The sequence below is a fragment of the Belonocnema kinseyi genome, chromosome 1 (assembly GCF_010883055.1).
Source record: "Belonocnema kinseyi isolate 2016_QV_RU_SX_M_011 chromosome 1, B_treatae_v1, whole genome shotgun sequence".
NCBI lineage: Eukaryota > Metazoa > Arthropoda > Insecta > Hymenoptera > Cynipidae > Belonocnema > Belonocnema kinseyi.
In genome coordinates, this window is record NC_046657.1 from 162,187,376 (window position 1) to 162,209,667 (window position 22,292).

Genomic DNA, 22,292 nt, shown 5'->3' on the forward strand with positions numbered 1-22,292 from the left:
TGTATAGAGCTCCAAGGAGATTATGTTGAAAAATAAAAAAAATTTAACCAAAAAAAATTGTTTTTATACTTCATTCTAAGGACTTATTGAACTACCCTCGTACTAGAAATAATTCTGGATGATTTCCTCAATAATTTTATTTAAAGCTTTCACAAGCGAACACTTGTCTCAAAAGTCAAGGAAAAGGAACTGTCCTTGAACCTATCGATTAAATTCCTGATAGCCTTTTAATTTTACAATTATAAACACTAAATTAGTGATATATAAGGAATGGTACCATTTTAAAAGAGTTGACCTCCTTCAACCCTGATAGTGAGGAACTTAACGAAACTTTATTTAGATTTATGAGGAAGACTCAACCCAATTTACAAGAAATTAAAAATATGTATAAAAAATCTAAATTTTCCCGCGAATAATTACATCGTTCGGATACAGAAAATGCTTGCTTTGACCAAGAATGCCGTGAGCGGGCTCATGATTCAAATTTTTGTCTATAAAAAAATAACATATTTCTCGCAGTCCATACAAATGTTTAACTTTTTGGATTTTTCTAAAGAGTAACTAAGAAATCAAAACATATTTTCATTTCAGGCTACATCACCATTTTATAAAACACTGGCATGCACATAATATAATACCCAGATCAGTTACTGTATATTAAAATTTTCGGGTTGTTACTTCACAGAATTATTTTGTATTATTTATATAACTGTTATTAACTAAATGATAATTAGTTACTGACAGTTATTTCTCCAGTCCACATTAGGTTCATTATTCTCTGTTTTCTTACAGTGTTAGAAGCAATGCTAAACAGGGGACTTAACAATTTGTTAGAATTATATGGTCTTAAAACAAGGCATCCTGAGGTCCGTCGAGGAGACTTTGCTTCTGTACTTCTCAGAGGTCAGGAACCCTTTGTTTTCGACAGTGTTTTGACTGGATATATAGAAGGACCAGTTGAAAATCCTGAAGCAGTTCCAAGAGGCCGCACAGATAATCGCCTTATTGTACGATTGTCACAAGGCATCTTTTATGCGGACCTAATTCATCGTCCTAGTATTACTGAAGATCTCGGTGGACCTACGCGCTGTTATATACAAGGACCAGAGTCCAGAGAGAATGAACGAGAGGAAATTTTTGCCTCAACTGTTCTTTCGCCTAGGAAAATTTCCAATTCCAGTAATGTTTGGATAGAAAAGCGTAACCTTAGCCATGCATATAATCCTTACATGTGGGGAATCAATTTAGAACAATGTGTTCATGTTTTTATTCCCAGCTGGGCGCACAAACAGAATATGGAAAGACAAGAGCGAATTGAATCATCGCGTCATTAATGGCAGCGAATAATAGTATCGCATAAGCAGGGATCCTATAAAATTCTAAACTAAAACTTTCCTGACATTTTCCTGAACAATTTTGTATTTTACCGGACGCTTTACATATTTTTTTAAGCATAAAAATAACCTTACAAGCCATAATTTTAATGCAAAAAATGTCCAAATCTTAATGTTTTAAAACACTTTCAATGCCGACAGTTTCATGTACTTTATTCTAAAATCTTCAACTTCAATTTGATATAAATTCCTCTTATTGACCATTCAAAAATTTCCTGACTTGTAGAACCTGATAATTACTTTATCCATATTTTATAATTCTGTATAACGATACCCTGATTAAACCACAGATCTGCTCACATTCTAATCCATCAACTGGTATGGCCTCAGTTCTTTTTCTATTAAAATCAAATATCTGCACTTTCATCGACCATTGTTTTTGATGATTTTGTATTTCTTTATAACATTGTACTTTATAGATCTATTTATCCCTAAGGATCTTCTGAAATAAATGCCAATACAATACAATATGACTTTTCATTAACATAGTACATTAACCTAAATTGTTTGTAGCGTGTTCGACAAGCTTTGTAGTAAAACCTGATCTTTTTTTAACATCTAAGAAGTGATTTGCCTCCGAAAAAATGCCTCTACAAAGGTCATTCGAATCCAAAAGAGTGTGTCATAATAACAACAAATAATAATTGTTCTTCTATTTTGTCAAAATCTGCCAAGTGAGCCACCTATTTTTTGAGAGTCGAGCTTTTTCACGAGAATTACTTTATTCGGTTCTCAAGTATAAATGAAAAATACGATTTAAACGGTTTGGTGAAATTCGAAGTTTTACAAACGTTATTTTTAATAACATTTTGCCGCATGAATTATATCATTATTTATTTGCTATCTATTCGTTAAATGTATTTTTCTAATTTTTGAATTGTTAATTGTAAACTAGACACACCTTTTCGATAAAGGTTTTTTATTGGTACAATAACTTTAATTTGTAGCAAATATAAACAATTCATCTAAACAAATGGAAATTAACATAAATTTTCAACTCAATGTTTATTGTTGGTCATTGCGGCTAAATAAGGTGTCCGTGAATAAAGTAATTTTTAGCCCAAACTATTAGACCGATTTTAAAGTATTTACAAAAATGAAACCTTTTGAAATTTCTGACAAAGTTGCCGAGGTGTATTTAAAAAAAAGTTTTTTCATTTTTTTTATTTGAGACTGAAAGTTCATAAAAAAATTGCAAAGATTTTATTTTGTGGAAATTTGTCATATTTATTCAATAACACATACAATTACAGATGAAACTTGACTTGAAATTTGTTATAAACAAATTAATCAACAAAAGTAAGATTTTGAGTAAAAAATGATATATACCTACTTCAGATGTGTTTTTTAAGTAGAAATCTGTAGAAGAAAGAATTGCGATACAACTTAGAAAAAAAATAAAAAATATTTTTTTTAAAATTGAATTGACAAATGTTAACAATAGCTTTTTATATGATACTTGGTTTTAAAAAAAATCTGCTTGTTCAAAATAATTAAATAAACAAATTTATTGTTTTGCCATTTTTCAACAAGTGGATTTTGTTTTTTCAGATAAATAAATTCCTAATATCTTGCTAGTATCTCTTTATAGTTATTTTTCATTAATACTTAATAATTGGTAATTGTTGTTAAAAAATTTATTAAACAAATGCATAATTTAGCCCTGTTTTAGTAAATGAATTTAGTCTTTTAACACGTTTAATAAAATGTATATAACCAGTGGGCCTTTATTGTGATATTTTGCTGCTAGAATACGATGCTTTCTCTTGAAACAAAATCAATAAACAAATTTCTCTGAAGCCGTTTTTTATTTGAAACATCATATTGTTTTTTATGAAATCGACTGAAATTTGTGAGATAGGTCTTTTGTTATGATACAAATATTATCCCGCAGGACCCGTTTATTACTTTTACAGTTATTTATAAAAAGCAGTCGCAATTACGAAGAATGTATAAGAAAACTCAGTTCTTGATGTTTTTCCTGTTGCATGTCCTGTCAGATAATTCAATACCATCACAGAAGGACACTGCAAGAAAATAGTAGACGATTTCCTAAAAAACAATATGCAGTTTCCATTAGTAAACGGCCTCAGAGTAATTTGTTTATTAAATTCATTTTAGAAGTAGGAATTGTTGTCTACCTGCAAAATATTAATGTTAAGGATGATTGATCATGCACATTTAATTGATTATGTGAACGAAACTCAATTTGTCTACTGAAACAGGGCCAAATTATGCATTTTTTATTACATTTTGAACAACAATTACTAATTGCTTATTATTAATACAAAATGACTATACAGAGCTAATAGCCAGACATTAGGAATTTATTTATCTGCGAAAACGAAATCCATTTGTTAAAAAATTGCAAAACAATGAATATTTTTAAACAAATAGATAATATTTTCTATAACAAATTATAACATCAAAAGGTATTTTCAACATATCTGAAATTATTAAAAAAAAGGAATTTCTTTTACTGAAAAATGAAAATATTATGCATTTGTTAATTAATATTGTTTACACAAACAACAGTACATTCTTAAATCAAAGTGTCGCACAAGGAAGATATAAGCAATATATTTATTGTCATTCGGTTAAAAAAAGAAACAAATCGATTCAAAAATGAGGATCTTATGTATTCTTTTATAAAATTTGTTTAAATAACACAGCCACACACAAAAAAAATAAGTGTGCGGATCTGGTGACAAGATACACGTATACCTATAGATTTTGGGGCGCTGAGTTCAAATTCAGTATCAAAAATCACCCATCACGTCATGGTTGAGCCATAACCTCAAAAAATGACGAAAAATCATGCACTGAGGCAAATAAATTTCAAAATAATGCCAGTCATGCAAATTTCCACTTCAAAAACATGTCGACAACTGTGAAGGATCAACCCTTGTCTGATATCAACTTATTTAACATAACTTTACCCAACAGAACCTGACCTCACCTAACCTGAATTAACAGAAATTTATTAAACTATACGTAAAGCTCTGGAAGCATATTTTCCCAGTAGCAAATGTGTGCTGCATCGAATGGGTCAACTCGAGCCTAACCTATCCTAACCTAAAAAAACCTGACCCAACCTGACCTAACTTATCTTCACGTAACACAATTAAACTCATTGTGTTGTCCCATTGTGTTTGCGGTACCGTTTCATTCAGCTTCGGCTTAACCTACATAGAGGTTTAACTTATCCTAACCTAACAAAACCTGACCTAACCTGATCTAACCGAATAAAATTCAACCACACGTATAGCTATGTAAGCGTACGTTTCTCAGTCCTAAATGTGTGCTATATTTAATAGGTTAACTCGATCTTAACCTACAAACGAATCTAACTTAACAGAACCTAACGAAATTTTGCTTAACGCAACACAACTTAAGTGTTCCTGTTGTAAAACAATAAAATTCATTTCATTGTACTACAGGTGGTTAAAAATTTAGACGCACATTACTCATATGAAGATACTTAGAACTACAAGTAGAATTGACCCCATTTCAATTAACCTGACAATGTTTGTATCAATTAAAATGTAGAACTATAACTTAAACATGCAAATGAATAAGAGTTTTATTCAAAAATTTTTTCTCTTTGCTTTTCTTAAACTTAAGGGATATATTTATACTATCTTTCGTGTTTACATTTTATCTTGCTTTTCATCGTATTTAAATTGATTTATAGAACTACTTCAGTCTATTTTCTGCCTGCTATAACGTGTCTTTTTTATTCATTTGTAGGTTAAGATCGAGTTAACCTATTAAATGTATTACACATTTAAGACTGAGAACAGTTCGCTTACATAGTTACACGTGTGGTTGAATTTCATTCGGCTAGCTTAGGTTAGGTCAGGTTTTGTTAGGTTACGATAGGTTCAAGCTCTATGTAGGTTAAGCCGAAGCTGAATGAAACGGTACCGCAAACACAACGGGACAACACAATGAGTTTAATTGTGTTACGTGAAGTTAAGGTAGGTTAGGTTAGATTAGGTCAGGTTTTTTTAGGTTAGGATAGGTTTGACCTCTTTGCAGGTTAAGCTCAAGCTGATTCAAACGGTACCGCAAACACAACGGGACAGCACAATCAGTTGAATTGTGTTTTGTGAGGTTAGGTTAGGTTAGGCTAGGTTAGATTTATTTCTAGGTTAGGGTCGAGTTGATCCATTCGATGTAGCACACAGTTGCTACTGGGAAAATATGCTTCCAGAGCTTTACGTGTAGTTCAATAAATTTCTGTTAATTCAGGTGGGGTGAGGTCAGGTTTTGTTGGGTAAAGTTATGTTAAATAAGTTGATATCAGGCCAGGGTTGATCCTTCACAGTTTTCGACATGTTTTTGAAGTGAAAATTTGCATCACTGCCAATATTTTGAAATTTATATGCCTCAGTGCATGATTTTTCGTCATTTTTTGAGGTTATGGCTCAACCATGACGTGATGGGTGATTTTTGATACCGAATTTAAATTCAGCGCTCCAAAATCCATAGGAATACGTGTGTCTTGTTACCAGATCCGCACACTTATTTTTTCTGTGTGGCTGTGTAATTAATGAATAGTCCCTATTTTTTTATAAGTTATATCTAAATTTTTTCTATTTAAATTATCACTTAAAATCACACATCTGAAGTAGGTAAATTTCATTTTACTGAAATATAACTTTTGTTAATTAATTTATTTATAAAACTATAAGCAATTTTTTTTAATGTGATACTGCTAGACACCATTCAAAAGAAGTTTCCCCACTCATTCTAATAAGTACTTTCGCAGAAATGATATAAATTTCCACACAATAAAATGTTCATAATTTTTTCAATATGAATTCTCATTGTTAAATAAAAAAGAATTAGAAAACTTTGTTAGAAATATGCCTCGAGAACTTTGCTGGAAATTTCATTAGTTTAAATTTTTTTAAATAATCTAATGAAGGTCGAATATTTTGGGCTAAAAGTTCATTTGTCCACAGACACCTTATTCAGCCCCCCTATACAATGGCTCGCGCGACACGGGCGACGCGCGCGGAGTGCCGAGCAAAAAAAGAAATAACTTACGACCCGATGAGAGTTTTTATCATTTAAATTTTCTATTTAATGCTTTATGAAATATTGATTGATATCCGATGATCGAAAAAAAATTAGATAGTAAAGTTATATTTATTTTAATTTTTTAAAATAAATTGTTTATATTTTTAACAAATTACGGTCATTGTAAAAATATTTAAAAAACTGCATAGAAAAAGTGTCCGTTTTACAGTTAATATTTTAAAAATTATAAAAATACATTCAACGAAACAATAGAAAATAAAAAATAAACAAATTCGTGCAGAAAAATTGTATTAACAAATAAGTTTTGTAAAACTACGAAACTTGGACACATCTGCGAAAAAAGCTCGTCGATTAAAAAATAGGTGGCCCACTTGACAGATTTTGATACATTGAAAGTCAGTGGTATGCAAAACTATATACAAAAGCGACGACATCTAGATACTATCTAAGGATCGACTAGAAATCCTACTGATTCATGAGTGAAAAGTTTGCTACTGAAGATGAAGTGTGAATCCACTGAGATTAATTCAGACGGTAGATCTGCGGAGAAGGAACGCTAACTTATCATATGTATCGAATTCGATGCCTGGAAGTACGCAAATCTAACTTTGTCCTGCAAATAATCTTCCAGACAATTTTTTTTTTAAATTTATCTTACAGATATTCTAGTCATACCCCTGATTTAATTCTGTATATGAGTTCAGCAGCTCAAAATATATAGCAAATCCATTTATTAGCACCATATACTCAGCAATACGATTTTTTGTAGTTCTGTTGAAATTTAATCGTGAAAGGTGCTTTTTGACTTTAGATTCGGAGTCAGTAACTAAAAATACATAGAAGTACATGCGTTTCATAAAAAACAGACTTCTTATGAGTTCATGTGTAATTACATCAGTTTAAAATTATATTTATCTGAAAAAGATCTACTCTCTTCGCTCCACTGGGAATCGAATACAAACATTCTAATTGTCGGTTGAGTGCTTTTCCAAATAGGCTATGTGAGAGATCGAAAGAAAAATCATTTTTCAGAAATATACGCTATCTCAAGCCAGGTGTTACATTAATGATACGGTTAATTTAAAGGAATCTGTATTATCATCAGGTAGTTATTATCCATTAGTGTAGATGTCACATTACAATCTGTGAAAGTTTGTTAAGAAAAATATAATCCTAAAATTTTAAAAATTTATTTTCCATCCAATCAAAAATGACCTAATGTATTTTCTGTTATTTAAAGTGTTAACTTGATCAGTAGTTTTTCTTTCTATTTTCACATAGCGTGCAATGATATCTACATTGATTGATAGTAACTACCTCTGATGATAATACAGAATCCTTTAGATATTATCATGATCAGAAGATAGTGGTTAGACCGCAATATTAAGAAAGAAGTTTCATATGTATCAATTATTTTGTTACGGAAAAATTTGACTTTGTAAATAAAAAACAAAACATTTTTCGTATCAGAAATAAACAATATTATATTGATAATCATTAAATTTATATTATAAATAAACAATATTACAAATGGCAGGTTTGAAATGCAAAGCGGAACAATAAAAAGAGCAGAACAATAAGAGGAATGGTGATGGGACTAAGGGACTCATGTATAACAGGAAAAGATAAGAAAGAAAGGAAGAAACTAAAAGGAAGTTTAATAGTCGAAGAGATAAAGATGGTAGGAGAGAAGTGGAATATACTGGGGGTTTGTGTAAACGGTGACATGCAGGAGAAGGCAGAGGAGATATAAGAAATGATGTATGAAAATAAAGAAGAGACTATGCTTATAGTAGTTAGTGATTTCAATGCCGGAACAGGAGATAGTGGAGGAAGGGAACGGGAAGATGAAAGAGGAAGAGATTCTAAAGATAGCGTACTGAATGGGGAGGGAAAGAAGTTGTTAAAGAGCTTGGAGGAGTTGGGATGGTTTATCATAAGCGGAAATATAGAGGGAGATAAGGAAGCAGAATATACATATTGTGGAGGAGAAAGGGGAACGGTAACTGATTACGCGACAGAGAATGATGACATAAGTGAGAAGGTCAAGAAACTAAAGGTAGGGGATTATTTTGATTAGAGGAAGAAAAAAGTAATAGCAATATGAATAAAAAGTGAGCAAAGGTAAAAAGGGTAGGAAAAAGGGATTAGTAATTTAAGGGAAATAACAATTTAGAGAAAAGGTCCGAAATATCAAAATGGGGGAGGGAAATGTGAAAAAGGAGATGGATAAAATCATAGATGAAATAAAAAGAGAATTACAGCGCATAAACAAAAATGATGTTAGAAAAGAAGGGATAGCAGTGGATGGGATGAGGGTTTTTTAAGACTATAGTGGTGTGACGCTGATGCCAACACTGTATAAAGTATATGCAACTGTTTTGCCGGAGAGATTGAAGAAAGAAGTAGAGGAAAGAAGATAGAGCCTTCGAAACAGGCAGGGTTCAGAAAAGGAACAAAAGTGATGAACAACGTATATTTTCTTAATTTTTCCGAAAAAGTATCGGTTAGAGAGTCTCCGGCGCAAGGGTGTCGACTGAACCCGCTCTTGTTTAGTATTTTAATATCAGGCTTGGAAGTAAAAATGGGGAGAAAACCGTTTGGAGCGGAGCTAGGATACGGTAGGAAAAGATATATACACTGGTTTATGCAGACGATGTAGTTTTGATGACAGAGGATGAAGTAGGGATGATGGCCTTAATTACAGGATTAGAGAAATACTTAGATGGGAAAAACTTATATTCAAATGTTGAAAATACAAAGATAATGAGATTAGGAAAAGGAGGGGGAAGGAATAAAGAATGAAGGGAAAATGAAAGGGAATAAAGTTAGCAGAAGTAAAAGAGTTTGAATATTTGGGATATATCTTGCAAACGAATGAAGGTCATAGAGCTCATATAAGAGAAAGGATAAAAAAGCAGCAGGGGTAATGAAACAGATATGGAAAATAGGAAAAAACAGTTTAAAAAATTGGAGGAGGAGAATGCGGTTACTTAATACGCTGACATGGCTCGTGTTAGATTATGGAGCAGAGATATGGCGGTAGAAAGAAAGAAAATATATTGAAAATTTACAAAAAAGTTATATAAGGTAGACACTAGGGTTGAACTGGAGGACGGAAGGATATATGTTCGGAGAAGAAGCGCAAATAGATAATTTAAGTACTGGAGCGGTAAAGAGGGCATGGAAACTTGAGACGAAGCTCTGGGAGCGAAAGCGAGGGGAGTGAAAAAAGAAAAAGAGATGGGGATGAGGGGGCCCCAACACAATCTGAGAGAAATTTGACATGACTGGAATTTAAAGTGACGTTAATAGTGTGAGGGATAAAAGCCCGCAAACGGGAAAAAAAACCAGAAAAATCTGTTAATTTATTTTATAGAAGAAAAGATGAGAAAAGAAGAAGAGAAGGAAGTGGGGTTATAGGGACGAAAAAAAGAAAGTTTCTAGTTGGTCGAGAGTGGCAGGGCCATTTCAACCTGGGTGACTCATTTTATAGAAAAGTCTTTTGGCATCGCGTGTTTACGAAATGGATCAAAATTATTTTTCCCTAGAGAGGAAATATGTTCAAGTGATGACGATGCAGATTCGTAAAATTTAATGGCAGTTTCTCTAATATACTCTGAAATGTATGGTAGTTGAAACTCTCTGTGAAGGACGGAGTTCTTAGTATATCTGGGGGTTTTGGTGATACGTCTGAGAAATTTATTTTGTATGATTTTAATGTGATTGATGTTACTTTTTGACGCACCTCCCCATATTGTACATGCATACGTTATTATACGTCGGATAAAAATTTTGTAGATTAGGAGTCCATATTCGGGTTTTAGAACCGAGTGTATAATAATAATGGGATTTAAGCGAGAGAGAACCCCGAGAGCTTTCCCTTTAGTTTAATGGATGTGCTGCTTCTAATTAAGACGTTCATGAAGTTTACCCCCTACGTATTTTACGGAATTTGTCCATTCTATTGGTTCGTTAAACATTTTGGATGGATCTATTTTAACTGGTCTTCTGACTGAAAAAAGAATTGATTCTGACTTTGTTACGTTTATTTTTATTCCTCATAGTTTAGCCCAAGTCTCGATGACTTCAAGAGCTTTGTTAAGTAGTTTTAAAATTTTTGGAACGAACCAGGAAGAAGTGAATAACGCCGTGACATCTGCATATAGTCCGATTGTAACTTCAGGGACCTCAGGAATGTCGGTTACGTAGAAAATAAATAAAACCGGTCTTAGAATGCTGCCTTGAGGCACACCCGCTCGGATGAGTTTCTCTTCTGAGAGTGTCTGGCCTATTTTGACTAAGAATTTCCTGTTCGAAAGATAAGAGTTTATAAAGAGGATGAGCCCTCCAATGAAATTGTAATTTATTAGATTTTTTAGCAGTCCTGCATGCCAGACACTGTCAAAAGCTTTTTCGACATCAAGGAAAACAGCTCCAGTATGTTTTCTTAAATTGAAATTTAAGCTAATAGCTGCGGTTTAAGGATGCTGTTTTCCTCGAGGTGAAAGTTTACGCGAGTGAGTATTATTTTTTCAAAGATTTTACTCATTGTATTGAGAAGACTAATGGGCCGGTAGCTGGTTGGATGATATGGGTCATTGTCTTTTTTCTGAAAAACTAAAATGTGAGCTATTTCACAAGAATGAGGGAAGTAGCTTAGTTGAATAAAGGCATTGAAGATAAGAGCGATTAGTTTTAGGCAAGAGATTGGAAGCTTTTAGAGGACTAGATTTGTATTTAAATCGGAGCCGGGAGTTTTTTTATTTCTATTATTTTTTATTTGTTTGGTCAGTTTCTTATGGGTTATTTTCTTGAAGTTATCAGTACTTGGAGTTTTGCGGAATTCGGAAAAAAATTTTCACATTCCGCAATATGCTGAGGATCGGATAGCTCGTCATGTTGAGCAAAGTTACTTTCATAATTTTCCGCTAGGAGATTTGCTTTATCGATAGAAGAGAGCGCGAACGTTTGGTCTGGATTTTCAAGAGGGGGAATATTAGTTCGCGGTTTTGTAAGGGCTTTAGTCATACGATATATAGAGTTATCCTTGATTTAAAGTTTACCGACTTCTTTATTCCAATTTTTGCATCTGTGCTCTTTAACTTTAATTGCGATAGTTTTTCGAAGGTGGTTAATGACGTTTTTAAGGATACAGCTTTTAGTTTTTTGATGCGTTTGGCAGAGTTTATTGCGAGTGTGGATCAGTTCCTCAATCTCGGGGTTGAGAGGCGGATCGTATTTGTTAATAGTAGTCTGAGGGACTGAAGCATGAATGTCAGTTTTTATGCTTGAGGTAAGATCAGATATGGTGTCGTCAATTTGAGTGGTATTTGTTAGTGAAGGTTCAAAATTAGCGTGAGATTCTAGGGTCGAGTTGAATGTTTGTGAGTTTGCTTTTGCAAAATTGTAGCTAGGTAAAACCGGAGCCTTTTCACAATTGGTGAAAAGGTTCAGGAGAACTGGTCGATGGTCTGAGTCTATTTCATCAATAGTGAAAGTATTGTGGTCGTAGAAGTCACTTTTTGTGATTGGAAAATCGATGAGGTCAGATTTATGTTTTGTATTGTGAGGGAAGAAGTTATTCGAGTCTGGTGCTGAAACTGAGAGATTTTTATCATTTATGAATTTAAACATTGGTTTTCCGATTTTGTTAGTTGTTCTGCTATTCCAAGCTAAGTGTTTAGCATTTAGGTTCCCTGCTGCAATTGCCGAGGGTGCAATTTTTATTTGCATAGTCGTAGCTTCAAGGACTTCAAGTTCAGGAATTACTATTTCGTGATGGTCAATACTTTCTTGAATTAAGATCGCGGTACCTCTGTCCGCGTTATTTTGGTATAGTTTGTAGCTGCGAACTAGATTAATTTATAGGGATTCACGTAGTAAAGTTTCACTAAGCATGCAAATGGCAATATTATTGTTGTAAAGGTGTGTGCCTAGTTCATGTTTTTTTATGATACCCTGAGCGTTCCGAAAAATTATTTTTACGGAGTTATTATTGAGGACTGCCATTATTAGGAGCAATTGATAATATACTTGTTATAATCTCGACTGTTTGTTTAATACCTTCATTCTTACTTACATTTCCCCCCATTATTTCAGTTGTTAAAGTCATTGCTTTTTTTATTAGGTCCACTAGGTCAACTTTAATGTCTTAAGAGCGTGGATTCCGAACAGCAGCATTTATTAGAAGGAAGTTACTCTCTACAATATGATGAGTTTCGGTCTTGCCTTTTGAGGCTACTTTAATGCTGTACAATATTTTTGTCTATAGGCCCGGTGATCTTACGGGGGGGGGGGGGATGTTGCATGTTTTTGGGTTTAGATATTACTTGGCATATCAAGGGTGTCGAAGGAATACGGGGGCAGTTAAGTTTAGCTTTAAAATTTTTAACGAGATTTCTAGATGCTTTTTTGAATGCTCGGCAGCCTTTATAGTTGGCTGGGTGATCTACACCACAGTTAGCGTAGGTTGCTGGCATTTCGCGGCCTTTTCTGCAACTAGAACTCATATGTGCGCCCCCACATTTCACACAGCGTGGAGTGGCATGGCATATGTCGGAGACATGATGGAATCTCTGGCATGTAAAGCATTTAGAGGTTTCTTTAGGTTTAACGTAGGGTTTAACCTTAATTTTTAAGAACGCGAGAGACTGTAGATGAAGAAGTTCTTTAGCCTGCGGTGCATAAGGAACCGTTACGAGAATCATGGGGATTGCTTTGCTAGTGTGTGTATTGAATCTTCAGGGAAATAGTCAGGAATGTTTCTCATCATGACCTTAATAGGGAGTGACTCTATGTTCTTGTACAAGTATTACTGGAAACCTTGCTCCTCTAGGCTAGAGATAATTTGGCGATAGCCATATACAGACGAAACACGGACGGAGTAGACATCGAAGCCTATGTTATGTACGACAGGGTTATAACGGGCAGAAATTTTGAAGATATCATAAAGGATTGTATAAGTATGGTTAGTTTCGTCCACGATTACATTAATAGGTGCGATTTTTACCGATACAAATGGTACGCGTGAATTAAAATTTTCTGCGTTAATTTTTGAGCCTGGTGCTTCCGCATACTCAATTTTCTTTAAGGTTCTCGTCCTGATGCTATTACTTGCGCTAGAAATGGAGAGAGAGGTCGAACCTGATCCTGATGTTCTCTTATGCTTTCTTGATGAGAAGCTGGTCCAGTCTCCGTCCATCCTTTCTTCGGCGTCTCTTCCTGTTAAGTCCGATGGCTGTTTACTTCCTCCTGGATTAGGAAGCATGTCTTCCACGGCCTCGCAGTGGGCAAAGTTTTTATTTTTCCGTTTTTCTGTTATCTATCAATTTGATGCGTCTGATAGACTAGAATCTATCAGTCTTAATGAGCATCCAAATCAATCTCTAATGTCAATCAGACAATATTCAATCAATTATGATCTCATCTCCTCAGTCAGCGAGGGGAGTAAGCAAGTTATCGAGGGATGAAGAAGAAAGGAGAGAAGGGACGATGAAATCAACGAGATGGGGAAAAAAAGAAGAGAGTTCTTTAGTGCTAGAGACATAGAAGTCGGGACTGGAGTAAATTGTGCAGAATTGGAAAAGAAGGGGAGGGAAAGACTAATAATAGAAACATGGGGGTTAATGGAGGGATCAAAATACAATAAGTGATGCCAGATAATAAAAAAGGCAGGACTATCAAAGTATTTAGAAAAGGGATGTCGAAAGTGAAGGTGGAAATGTCTAGCAAGATTTTGATTGGTAGGCGAGGTAAGGGAGGGAAGGTATTGCAAAAAGGAGAAAACAGAAAGTGCAGAATATAGGAATGGGAGGAAAAAACATGAGAGCATGTATGGGAAGGATGTAGGAGAGGAATGGAAGATAAAGGAAGCTGGAAAGATAATATGATTAAGATTCTAGGGGAGAATGGATTCGGAAAAGAATGAATGAAGGAGTTAGAGGGTGCTAGAGGAAGCAACTGAGAAAGAATGAAAGAATGCACGTGAAAAAATTGCAAAATATAGGTACAAGAAAAGTGAAAGAAAAAGGAAAATGAAGTCGTTAAGATTAGAAGCGTCAAGATAGTAAGTAATTGTTATGTGATACCATACGTAGAATAAGATGCGGTTGCGTTCTTATTCTCTTCCTCTCGCTTACACTATTACTTTCGATCGCATAAGTTTAACAAGGTCCTACAGATGAAATATCTGCCCTCGATTTCTGGGCGGAAGGCTTATTGCCTGAGCAAGACTTTATAAGTCTGCATTTCAACAAAGTTTATTTTAACTAAATTTGAGATCCATCTTAGATAATTTGACCTGATTTGCTTCAACGTCTACCTTATCGCTAAATAGTCCATTTGGACATCAATATCTTAGATGTGGAATCCCGTTTAAATTGAGTAGATTTCTTGCTCAGAGTTGTTCCAAGCGATCCGTTATGGATAGATTCTCCATAGGGGATTTTAGCTTTGGATTTGTAACGAGGAAGCTCTTGATCAGACTTTGGACAGCTTTTGGTGAGTGCTGAATCTTCTTGCTAAATTCAAAAAGTCAAGGGAAACTTTGTCTTGTCGCTAGTTATCTATCCAGTATATCTCAGATGTACAATTCTCTGAAGCCGCTCCTGAAATTTCTACAAAATGGCACAATGGAAAAAGAGTTCATTTTATATTCATTTTGAAATACAAGATTCGGAAATCGAGAAATAATTTTTCGAATTTGCACCTAATATTCTTTCAACGTCCAAAATTATACTCTAATCATAAGATTTCTTGTAATCTAAAACAAACATTTTGAACAAAGGATCAGCATTTTGCAAATCTAGTTTGCAGGCCGCTGGAAAGTCCCAAACGGGGCTAAAATATCACTTTAATTTTTCAAACACTTTTACCGCGAATTTATCAAGTAATTGTATTAAAATGTTTCTTAAAAATCATTTAAGAAACCTAAAAGCTTTCAATTAAAAAAGTGTAAATGACCGTCGAAAAGTTTGAGCCTAAAGTTATTTTGCACCCACACTACATTCTACATCTATCCGTATGTGAACAAGTGGAACTTTTCAAACTTTGTAATAATACGTGATATGATAATAAAGAATTTTAGTTAATTATTTTTTACTGAAATAAGATACTTCATATTATATCATTTACATATCAGTCGAGGTGATTACAAATTTGAAAGGTACATAGTTGTGAAGGTTCTATGTGTAATAAATGTAGAAGATACACAAAACTTTGCGATAAGAAAGCAGCCATCGTTTGGGTTTCACTCAATTTAGTATAATTCAATTGAGTAGTTACGTTTAAAACTTTCTTCAAAGTCAACTTAAAGTTCTTTTGAACCGTCTCTAAAATAATAAAAAAATGAAGATCTTCATTTTACTCTTTGGCTACGTGATTTTCTTTAATGTTGCTCGTAAGTTTGTCTAATATAATATAATACTTATAATTATAAGTGATATTTACTTTTCTCAAAACCATGAAAAAAATTAGGTTTCTCTAATTTTAAGAAATAATTAATTCTACATCAACGTTTAAGCCGAAATTTTTTTTTTTTTAAACGATACCTCCATTTTAGACTGTTCCACGTCGTGCTTACGTGGTGTTAAGCGCTCCGTCGCGTTTAGCTGCTGCTGACTAAATGTGACGTGGCGCTTCTACGCTACCTATTTATAACATGGAGCCATACGGAATGAATTTTGTCTCCAAATTTTGTAGAAGTGTTAATTGGAATAACCTAAATAAATACATTTTTAAATGATGATAAATTTGTAGGGAATATAGAGGATATAGAAAATATATAGAGAAGTTGTGAACAATAAATTTTAACTTTTAAAACCTTTGTCGAAGTCAACATTTTTTTTTCAATTCCTTAATTGAATACCAAGGAACTATAGATGTAATATTTTATATTATACACATGTTTTTAAGTAAATTTTCGCATGCTAATTTTATATCCATCATGTTATTCAATGTAATGCTTCAGGATTCTATCGAAAAAAATTTCGTCCTTCGGAGTATTTAGAGACTTCTTGGGTCGCTGATTTCCAATTCAAAAGTGAAAATGTCAGATTTAAAAATGCCAAATTCAATGTGTTGGATTATAATTGCAAAAAATAAATCGATTTAAATAAATTTTTACTTGCGGGTGTTTGTGGTTGCGAATTTAAAATCTGAAGTCAAAATGTCAAAATAGAGAAAAGAAAATACAATATAGGGAATAATGATTATACCATTAGGCCAAGCATTGCGCTCTATATTAAGTTTTTCTCGCAGAATTGTTGAAATAATTTAGACAAATAACTTCGATAATGAGCATTTTATTTCATCATGCGTCTTCTGTTTAAAATGAAGCTTTATGACTGAAGCAAAAAATACGCGTACTGTCAAAAAATAATTAAATATAAATTTGTAGCTATTTTTTAGAGAGCGACTTTTGCATTTGTATTTTTTTCGTATTTCATTTATTCTTTCAAAAATTGTTATTTTTTAGATTTTTAATTTTGTTTTGTAGGATTAATAAAAAAATTACAAGTCATATAAAAAATTTTAACAACAAATTTATAGGCCCTTTTTCTTTGACCAATTCTAATCACTTAAGTTTTTTCTTATCTTGCACAGATTTGCCGAAAAATAGAATTTTTTATTTTTCATGTCATTTTTCACGATTAAAACTAAAAAAAAATGTAGCGTTTCAAAAAATTATTCTTAACGAAATCCATTCAACATCCTGATATGAAAAATTCTTTTCAAGGACATTTTTTGTGTGTATTGCATAGTTTTGCGGAAATATGAAATTTTCTATTTTTAGCGGCATTTTGTGGCGATCACAACAGAATTGTGTATCTTATCGAAAATTGCTACTAGCAGAGTCGGTTAATATTTTTTAAAATGAATAACTGTGCTTCTCAACAATTTTTTCATACCCCGTATATAACCTTAGTGAAAAATATGATTTTTATTTTTAAAACAATATTTTTGATAAATAAAAATTAGAATCATTGTTCAAAAGTGGCTGATAAAAGGACTTTTTTTATGTGTTAGCCATTCGTTGCTTGCTGTGTTTGCGTGCCTTCGCTCGGTCGCATTGAGCCTGGCAGACACACAATTTCAATTTGTTATAATCTCTGTTCCCCTTAAAATTAAGGGACGCCCCTTTGCTTTGGCATTCTAAGGAATCTAGAGAGTAAGTGAAAGAAAAAAAGTTTAAAAAAATTTGTTTTATTACTACCTGGAGAGAAATTTTGGGAGATTCATTCACGGCATTACACCTTGATTTTGTTACGCTGTGGCACGAGAACTAAGATCTCAGAACCCTTGCTTTTAAAGCATAGGTCTTAAAGTTTCAGGAATTAGGTTACGCCCCTTTTCTCTAAAATGCCGAATTCTATGCTTTTATATGACAGAGTCCGAGACTTCAAATCACGTAAAAATTGCTGCTCTAAAATCTCGCGCTTCAGTGAATTAATCTCTTGAAATTTCTCTTCTTGTAGAAACTAGATGAATACAAATTTACCTTTTTGATCCTTCATCATAGTTTTTTAAAAATTAAGGCAGAAGCCTCAAACAAAATTTGGAAAAATTCGAGCCAGTAAGAAACTTAATTTATACTACATGTATAAGAGTTTAGCACTTATTGACCCAATTTGTCCGTCAGCTTTAAGCACGGGTAACTTAGTTATTTACGCTTGAAAAAATCTCAAAATTTATAAGCGGGTATTTTCAAGTGTGCTTTTTCAGAGTATAACCCTAAACTTGCAAAAAACTACCCTTTCACATCCTATTTTTCAATTGAAAAAAAACGTGATTTTTCAAGGTAGTTTTTTTAAAACGTATTTTCGATGCGAAAGAGGTCTTAATAATAGCTTAGAGCACAAAACCTCCGGCTAAAAATGTCAAAATCATACAGTTATACAAACAAAAAATTTATTTTTTATCATTAAGGGGTTGTGCGACCAGCCCTGAAGTAACGCATTTACGAAAAACCGCTATTTTATGGATTTTTCTGAAAAAAAGTTGTTTCAGCTTTTTGAAACAGGTAAAAATGGGGGACAACATATCACAGATAATAGAAAACATATTTTACTTTTTTATCTGAGATTACATTTCGTTACCACTCTATCAAATAGCCCAAAGACGCGAAAATCGGCAGATTTTCAAAAATACTATTTTCAAAACCAAAGATTGCAAATAAAAGTTCTAAAAATAAACTAAAGTTGAGTTAGGTTGAAATTTTTAAAATCTCTAGAATTTGATTCACGTAGACTTTTATTTTAATGATTTTTTGATAAGCGGGTTAGAAATTTTTGTATGTGCTTTCGTATGGAAATTTTTAGCCATTTCTTCAATTAAAATGTTCGCAGTGCTTAACACGTGAAGGTAGACGTTTATGAAGAAACTTTTTTTGTCTCTTTTTTGTATTTTTTCTGTATCTCTTTTTGTTCGTATTTTTTTTCAATTTATTTCAATTTTACTCATGGTCATGATCGGAACATTTTTTGCAAATATTAATTTTAAAATATGCACAACATCTGTGTGTTCTTACCTTGCACAAATAATTTGTGTAAGCACCTTTTTTCGGCGATACGATCATTTTATGCTTTTCAGACATATTTTCATCTGGTTTTCTTAGTTTCATGCTTCTTTTTGAACAACTTTTATTTTTTTGTAAACATATTTTACAAATATGTGATTGACGGGTCTTACAGAAATTTTTAGTTTTTCAGACACATTTTTCAGTACTGAAAATATTTTCGGCATTTTTCGAGGGTACTATATTATGTTCATTTGCAGCCGATGCTCCCTATAAGTATTCTGCACATATAGCCAGCGCAGCGTTTTTGGTTTTGATGTGACTTTTTCTCTCTCTTACAGTATTATATAAAACGGTTGCATTAGTAGCAGAGGCCTGCAGAATTCTGATGAAAAAGATCCAAGTCCACTTCTTTGATCTTATGGAGGCTAACAGCCGATTGCAATACTGATCATGCAGATCAACACCTCTCATAAATTTATTATATTTGGAGAAAGCATTTGGGAAATTCAATTATTTATTTGCATGTTCGTTTTTCATCACAGAAGAAACTCTGGTTTTACATTTGTTGAACATCAAATTTCATTGGTCTCCCAATGCGCATTTGAGAGAATTTTGAAGTCTCAAATGTATTCCTCTGAACGATGGTGCACATCTGGGCATCTAGGGGAAAGTATCATTTGGAGAGTGAATTTTTGTTCATGTCGAAAGTTGTAGAGTGTTGAACCGCGCTGTCAGCCACCTGAGCACCTGTCAAAGCAACTATTTGCTTTTCGCTATTAGACTATATAATCGTTAATAAGGAAACTAATTGGAATAATATTTACCTAATTTTCAATTTTCTTTCATTTAAGAGTGCGCACTAGTCCCTTAGAATAAAATGATAACTTCCTATTGCAACTTCCGAATGGTAGGTTAGCCATGGCCGTCGATATTTAAACTAAAAGCGGGATGTGCAGAAAAAGTCATGACCGTCTAGATATACAATTAGGTATTTTCACTTCAACCACCAGCTAACTTCACTTTATTGAATACAGAAAATCTAGAGGGAATTTGGTGGTTTAAATGTCATGTAGGTTTTGACTAACTTAACATTTGGATATTAAATCACGCCAAGTACAATTTTCATTCCAAGATTTTTATAGTCACTGGTATATGGAAGGAAATTAAAAGTTAGGTCATTATTATTATAACTTATCTGCAACCAAACAACGTCTCACAAAATAATCTTGATAGGTAACTGAAAGTTTGTAGACGACACTTCACGTTGCTCTGGATGAGAACAAACAGTGTCTAAATGATGCTTTTCCCCTAGACGCTCCGAATGAACCTGTGTTGCTCAAATTTGTTGCAACTCAATTAAACACCGATTTCGGTGTACATTGAGGGATCGACGATTTTCTGTGATATAACGTTTCATCGACAATTGTGGAGAAACACCAGCTTCTGTTGATAAAATAGATATGTCTTTGGAATCGCGTGCAGTATTGAAGTTGATGCCACTACTTGATCATGCTTAGCCGCATTAGTTTCTTTGGGTGCATCTTTATCAATGAAGTTTTTTCTCATATTCCATCGGAGCAGACAACTCCAGTCGCTCGCAAACCTAAGTTTTTCAGATGTGCCATGATATTGGGACAGAAAAATAAGTTGTCGAAATATAAATGATACAAACAAAGCCTACTAGGAAATCTGGGCGTTAGAAGCTTATTTAGCATCTGAATAACAACGCGGCTTCCCATTGCAATGTTGCCTAATTTCAATCCTATATACGAATTTTTGCCAAAGTAGACGTCAAAATCATAAATATATCTGTTTGTGCCGCAAATACCTCACATTTTGATACTAAACCTAATGGGTTTGGATTTTATGAATTGTTTTATTGATAGTATCCCAAAAAAAATCATCATCGAGACCATATGTTAGAATGTCGTTCCTAAAAATATTTAAAAAATTTCTTACCTTCCACACCTTGTCCTGATCATCTCTGTCTTCTAGTAAAGCATATTTAAATTTTGATTTGATGACTATACATTTATTTTGGCTCATAACTTTTACATTAAGAGTAGAAGCCAGTAAGAGGATAACCATTTACATTAGTAACATCAACTATACACTTTCTCAATTCCGAAGAAAAAAATATTTCGAATAATTCGAAAAAAGAATTTACACTCAAACAATAGGGTTATGGAACTAGAATATTTGAAAATTTACAAACTGGATACTGTAAAACGTTATAGTTTATATAAAACGATACATGGTTGCCTAAACAATGGTTTAGATAAACGATATATAGATATATAAAACAATATATGACGAATGCCGTGCGACACACACATTTGAGCATAAAGTTACAATTTTTTTTTTAATAATAAAAATAATTCAAATTATTTAAAACCACGTACATAAATTTAAACGTAAATTCTTTTTTTATTAAAATAACTCTTGCACTAATTTATAATCAAATGGAGATGGATATGACCCAGTGTATGAAAATGTTTCAATATAGAAATCCGAAAAAAGGTGATTGTAAGGAATGGGATCGTCGATATAGGGTAAAAAAATTGTAATGCTAAAAGAGTAACTGTTTAAATCAAAGTTGCCTCTATAGTAATTCTTAATAAATGGACAAGCTGAAGTAAATTTAAATTATGCAGAAAAACATTTTCGCGTTTTCAAATTAGCTGCTAAAAACGAAAAATTATTACATGTGCCGTTTGAAAGTAACTACCCAAAAACTCCGAAATTATACTAATGCTATTAAAGGAAAGGTAGCAACTAAAGGTCGGTAAAAAATTACTAATTCATTTGATGAGAATATACAGCTCCCGAAATCTATATGGAGCCCACAAAATTAGTTAAAATACTAAAATTGACAATTTAAAAAAAATTTACGCCTTTTTCAAGGAATCTAAATGAATAATATATAAATACCGATCTTTTCTTACATATATAATTACAAACAAATACCTTTGAAAAAAGTAAAAGTAATAAAAATACCTGTGCTTATTTTTTTGTAAGAAACAAGAATATTCAATTTTGGAGTCAAACATCGGTCAATGGTTTATTGTCAATTCTTAAACGTAATACTGATGTGCGACACCAAATTAAATAAAAATATACTTTATCATATGTTTTATACTTTAATATATTTTAATAGCATGGTTTTCTAATGAAAAATATTATAAACAATTAAATATTTGTCCTATGTGTTCGCCACTGTGTCCTATAGTTACAAAGGGGGAGGGTCGGTAAGGCCGGTTTTTGGCCTAATTTATTTTTGGACCAAAAAATCTGAAAAAATCATGGTAGTATCTTATAAGTATCCCGAG